The sequence below is a fragment of the Actinia tenebrosa genome, unplaced genomic scaffold, assembly GCF_029948245.1.
Source record: "Actinia tenebrosa isolate PJP-AT-01 unplaced genomic scaffold, QUT_ActTen_1.0 PGA_scaffold1__47_contigs__length_23844297, whole genome shotgun sequence".
Classification (NCBI taxonomy): domain Eukaryota; kingdom Metazoa; phylum Cnidaria; class Anthozoa; order Actiniaria; family Actiniidae; genus Actinia; species Actinia tenebrosa.
The window spans coordinates 23,025,953-23,031,914 of record NW_028292578.1 but is presented as its reverse complement, the minus strand read 5'-3'; the positions used below and the strand labels follow the sequence as shown (position 1 = coordinate 23,031,914).

General features: G+C 37.3%; 1 pseudogene across 1 annotated transcript in view; it reads right to left on the bottom strand.

Annotated features, from left to right (window-relative positions):
• The window catches only part of LOC148910128 (spliceosome RNA helicase Ddx39b-like), a 5,360-nt pseudogene extending 434 nt beyond the window's left edge, over positions 1-4,926 (bottom strand). Inside the window, exons 1-7 of the transcript XR_016120331.1 lie at positions 4,863-4,926; positions 4,472-4,711; positions 3,753-4,157; positions 2,983-3,101; positions 1,675-1,808; positions 890-1,000; positions 760-841 (exon numbers count right to left, since the gene is read on the bottom strand). The product of XR_016120331.1 is annotated as a spliceosome RNA helicase Ddx39b-like (transcript). The remainder of the gene's footprint in view (positions 1-759; positions 842-889; positions 1,001-1,674; positions 1,809-2,982; positions 3,102-3,752; positions 4,158-4,471; positions 4,712-4,862) is intronic.
• Positions 4,927-5,962: the final 1,036 nt, after the last annotated feature.

Below are 5,962 nucleotides of genomic sequence, written 5' to 3'. Positions count from 1 at the left end.
CAGCTGGGCTTCTATGTTTGGGCTCACGTGAAGAGCTATAATAAAAGCGTGGTATTAAAAACAGATCATCAAGGGCCATTCGATACGCGGTCTTCAACAACAGCTGCAGCAAACAACAAGTCCCAATAGGTACATTATGAACATGGCAAGACTGCAACATCACCCCAGTACCTTCCAACGCTTCTATCTACAGCAGAGTACATAACAGCAGCTATGCTAACGCTGTCTTGAACACAAACAAAGCTTAGTTCTTCTAACCCAAAGTCATTAGAATTGTTGAATACGTTCAATTACGAATAAATGTATTAATTTCACAAACTCACTGTGTTAATGTCGCATTTATTCAGACATATTGTTGAGGGCATTAAACATCTACCTATTGTTTTTCTATATATTTCGAACGGAGTTGTGAAATATAATCCCAATTATACAAGGGCCGCGAAGCGGCCTTCTGAAAGTATAATTGAAATTATATTAACAAACGAAGTGAGAAATATATGAGATACCCTCCCGCCCTCGTACTTGTCAAATATTAACAAATGACTAGTCATTCCCATCATATATTTCTCATCGTGGAGTCTCTTCACACAGGTGTTAAAAAGATGAAAAGTACTATGTGACTTCGCACTTAGTGCAGCACGGGATTCTGGGATTACGTCATCAATATTTAAACTCCTAGGGGAGTGGAGTGCGTTTTAAAATGTGGTCCGAAGCACAAATGGCAGGATTCTACCTATTGTTTTCTCATATATTTCTCACTTCGTTTGTTAATATAATTTCAATTATACTTTCAGGCCGCTTCGCTGCCCTTGTATAATTGGGATTGTCAATAAGAGTTGGGCTAAAAAATCAGAAATTTGAATTTGAATTCAGAAAAAGGCATACATACCGTTCTTCTTGGGCCATTCCTCTGTGGATAGCAATAGCTGGGAAGTTATGGTTTACCAAGAGCTTAGCAAGAGCAACCACATCTTTGTACGGTCTTCACAAAAATAATCACCTACATAATGTCAATATAGATTTTAGGCCGTGATGAAAATGCCTGTCTGGTAGTTGGTTTATTGAATATATATAGATAATTTCGATTGGTTAACAAGCCTGCAAATCAGTGCAAGGACATTGACCAATTGTCTGATAAATTAGTGTCCGTTTTGACTCGAGAACATTCAGTCTGACACGATACCCTGATCCGGTCTCTTGTTAGAATGTGGAATATAAAAAAATATGTTCACTCTAGATTTGGAAAAATGTTCTCACTCCAGATTGCCAATTCCGAAGGAGAACTTTCTATCATATGCTGCCAGTGACAAGTAAAAGTAACAAGGCAAAACATAGCAGCTGCTATGTTGTTTCAGCAGTTTCACCTGACAGAATTACCACAAGCCCATCTATAGCTTTAGTTGTAGTATTTGATAGAGGCTTTGCTCACTAGACTAGCTGCATGTCAAGACAACCCTTGACATGACAGCCTCATAGGAATTTTTTTGCAGCCTTGGTTACACTACTAGCATGAGAAAAGCAGCTACTGGCTGTAAATGAAGACTTTTGGGGGGGGGGGTAGGGATATGTAAATTTTAAGTTAAAAAAGGGAAATAATAAAACGGGTATGGAAACAATTTCATCTTTTCACATTATACTTTCAGCAATGCTAACTTAAATCACTTAATATCCAACCTGGTTAAATTCTAAAGCATCAAGAGCATCCAAGAGTTTTCTGTTCTTTTCCTATCCTGTAGTTTTAGGTAGTAGTACTGTTGTAACCCATGGAGGGTTAATTTTGTCTCATCATCTACATATACTTCCATTGGCTGTTGATGTAAGCACAGTACATGGTTTGCATCTACATCATCTAATGCTATTATCGATATCAATGTCTAGCCATGCAAACCCACACAACACAACTGGATTTGTTTTTTTTTTTTCCTTTCCTTTCATGAACAACATAATTGAAGGGTTACTTGGATAATATCGAATAAAAGCTCTGAAACTGAGAGAATTATTATGGCCACTTATTCTTTAACATAAATATTAGAGATACAAGATGCTTTAAAATAAACTAAACAACAATTCAAGTTGGAACACAATGAAATTTCAGTTACATGGACAAAGACACCATAACAAGAGAAGAGATTATTACTACAACGCACAGACACACACGAGACAAAAGACTGTGAGTCAAATAGAATTTGACATGGATAAAAAACAATAAAGAAAAGGTAATCTAAAAGGTATAGTCAAACAAAATGAAGACACCAAATATAATAGCAAAACATGAAAAGGACTGTAAACATAACTGTAACAACTACAGGTACAACAAAATTATTGCACTGACAAATACAACTACGAACACACATCAGAAAACTCCAGCAGAAGTGTAGCCATTGGCTGGTCTTTTGTGGAGACAGCTTGGTGGTTCATGCCGGGTAAAGCTCCTGCTTCACAGCTGACGATTAAGAGCCACACTCCCATGCACTTTAGAAGCATCTGGGTACATCTTATGTAAAGCTTGCTTCATTGGATAGTTGGTATTATCCAGTTACACAGGTTGCGGAAGTAAACATCAAACAGAAATCTGGCAGCATCAATGATTCTACTTGTCAACACAACTATTTGGAAGTGACCTGACCTATCCTCACAAACAATAACTCCAAGTTTTCCACATCTTACATCCTTGCAAAACAAATGATTATTCCTCAAAGTGAACAGAAAAACCCACTTTAGATCATAACTCAATCTTTTCCATCTTAATCAAGACTTTAACAACATACCGGTCACTTCCACAACCTCAACAGCTGTGCTGCACAGATAACTGAAGACATTTACAATGCAATGTGGTATTCTCATCTTCTGCCATTTACCAGAGATTGATTCTCTCAAGAGCTCTGATCATAGTGGGTGAGTGCTTTGCCACGGCAACATTTAGCACACAAGGAGAGCATTATTGATTGGATTATTTGGAAAGATTGGTAGTGATATAATTACATCTTGCATGAACTTCTTGCAGACAGGTCGTATATCTTTTGGAAGGGTGGCACTGAACATCATGACTTGCTTTTCATGTGGTGTCATGCGAAATACTTCTTGAACATCTCTTCTCATGTCTACAATAATAACACAAACACATCATTAGGTCAGCACTAAAAACAGGAAAAGTAAATATGGAATAAACTTTATTTATGACAACTTTGTTCAGGATGGTTCCACCACGAAAGACTTATTCTGTAAAGCATTTTGTGTGACAAATATTTTGGAAGCAGATTCAAATAAACTTTGGTCATTCTGTAATGATACATACAATAACTAGTTGAGACTGAGATATTGTGTTGAATTCAAGAAGTCAATAAGAAGGAAACCTAACGCTGTTTAGACTGTTACTCTGTAGCTGCGAGTTGCATGCTGAAATTTGGTTTTTCGCTGCCGCCAGTCAAAAATATGAAAGGTACTGACGGATTAGTTTTGACTGATGGCAGCGAAAAACCAAATTTCAGCGTACAGCTTGCAACTACTGAGTTTGCATGCTTATGAAAATGCCAGTAAAGAGATCAAATGTGTCATAGTAGATAATTTTATCACCGTAGGTACAAAAGATAGTAGACTGACGTTTCAGACGTTAGTCCTTTGTCGGAGTCAATGTAAAGAGATGGTAAGTTTTCTAATTCACCTTTAACAATACACCTTATAGTTTTTTTTTTCAAACTGTGTAGACTTTGGTACAAACTGTAAGTATTATTAGAGGTATTGCTGGAACTTACCGAGCTGTTCAAGCATTTTGTCACATTCATCAAGAATGAAGTGCTTCGTATGTTTCAGATTAAGGGACTTTTCTCTCGTCAGTGCCAATATTCTTCCAGGTGTGCCGACAACAATGTGGGGGCAGTTGGTCTTCAGAACCTGCTGATCCTTCTTGATGTTAATTCCTCCAAAGAAAACTGCAATCTTGATATTACTCATGTACTTACAAAACCTTTCATATTCCTTATGAATCTGGAAAGCCAACTCTCGCGTGTGGCACATTACCAACACACTGACTTGGCCATCAACTGGCTCAAGCTGTTGAAGGGTAGCAAGGACAAACACGGCTGTTTTGCCCATACCACTCTTTGCTTGACAAATTATATCCATACCAAGGATGGCTTGTGGGATGCATTCATGTTGAACTGCGAAAAATAAAACAAAAATACTTAGTCTAGATCCTTGTCAAGTACAGTTCCGAATATATATATTTTGAATCAAAGATGAGGAAAACTCGGTTATCAATTAATAAAGAAACGACTAAGACAATCAAAATACGTTATGAATATTTTAACAAGACACGTTAAATTTTGTTTGAACACCAAATATAGAGACAAATTGAATTCCAAAACAAAGCAAATCCGGTTACCGATTCGACAGAAGGATAGAACTATATTGTGCTACTTAAGAACATCGAAAATTAAAGAAATAACTATAAAGAAACTACTTTTTTTCTTACCTTCTGAAGGATGTTCAAAACCACAGTCGACAATGGCTCTCAGAAGTTCGGGTTTGAGAAGGAAATCGCGGAAACCAGAACTGTGTATGCTCACATAGGTTCCTTTGACGTCTTTCTTTGCCTGGTCTTTAACGGCTTGGGCTCCCTCAGCGGGTGCTTCGTTCTCTTCTTCTTCGTAGTCCAACAATTCGTTTTCGGCATCTCCGTCTTCGGCCATTTTGGATGAGTTTCACAGGAACGCTTTGACGGGAGAGATCGAAGCTAGTTGAATTGCTCTTCTTTGCAGAAGAAAATCACACGGCGATGGAGATGCCATCGTAAACAATGAAAGGGATATAATTTTAAAGTCGGATGGGTCAAAAAAGGGATAGATTTTGTAGGATAAATATACCTTTGCAAAGATAAATCTTCTCACTCGTTGAACGGAACTAAAACGAACGCTCAAAATGAAGGTCAGCCCTATAAAATACTCAGGGCCCCCCGAACAATAAAGGCCAGACAGCGTAGACAAAGTGTTCGGGGGCGCTTCGGACGATATTCGAGAAGTCGTAACAGGTGTTCGGATGTGCCGTGGTGAAACGGACCTCCATGGCAGAACTGACCTATGACGTAGACGAAATAAAATGGCCAATCAAAACACTCGATAGAATACTTGAAAAATGGCTTCAAATATCTCTGTGGCAGAACCGACCTTAACAGATAAGCCCGTCGGGGAGGTAGTGTAAATTTATTTGTGTTTTTTGGTTTCGTTCTACGTTACATATTTCCGTTCAAAGTCACCAATTGCTTGAAGTCTGTAGATCTCTGTAGATATATAAACTTCGTAAAAAATACTCGAGACAAATTGAAACCTTTTACTTAAAAGAACTAAAAAATATATAGGTAATAACTGTATTGTTTGTTTACGACCTTAGATTTACTCTATAATGTCTGAGGTATGTTGAAGAGAGCGAATATAGAGCGAAGACTCAAAAGACTCAAAATAAAATATACGAAGTGTCTGAAATGTCCGCAGCCGGTCACATAACTCATAATGCTAAGTGAGCAGCAGTCCGAATTTATTTCTATAAAAATCAAGGTTACGTTATATAAACTAAAATCCAAACCTAATGTTCCTATCTCGATATAAAAGCATACTATATTTAAGCTCCCTTTCATGGCACTTCCATATTTTTGGTCATAGGGTAATCAACTGACGGTCACGTAACTCAAAACACTAAATTGCCGGCAGTCCGAAACGGTTCTTTATCGAGATAGGAACATTGGATTTGGATTTTGGTTTATATAACCTTGATTTTTATTTAAAATATTCGTCTCCCAGCCATTTAGCTTAATAATATATTTTGAGTTATGTGAGCTCTGTTATTAAAGAGTGTGATAACATGATAAAAAGAAAGTGTTCGCTGCATAATGTTTTTATAGTAAATCATTATTCGTGTAGGATACATTAGGATCCATTGTATAATACTACTAGGATGAGTTTATGAAAAG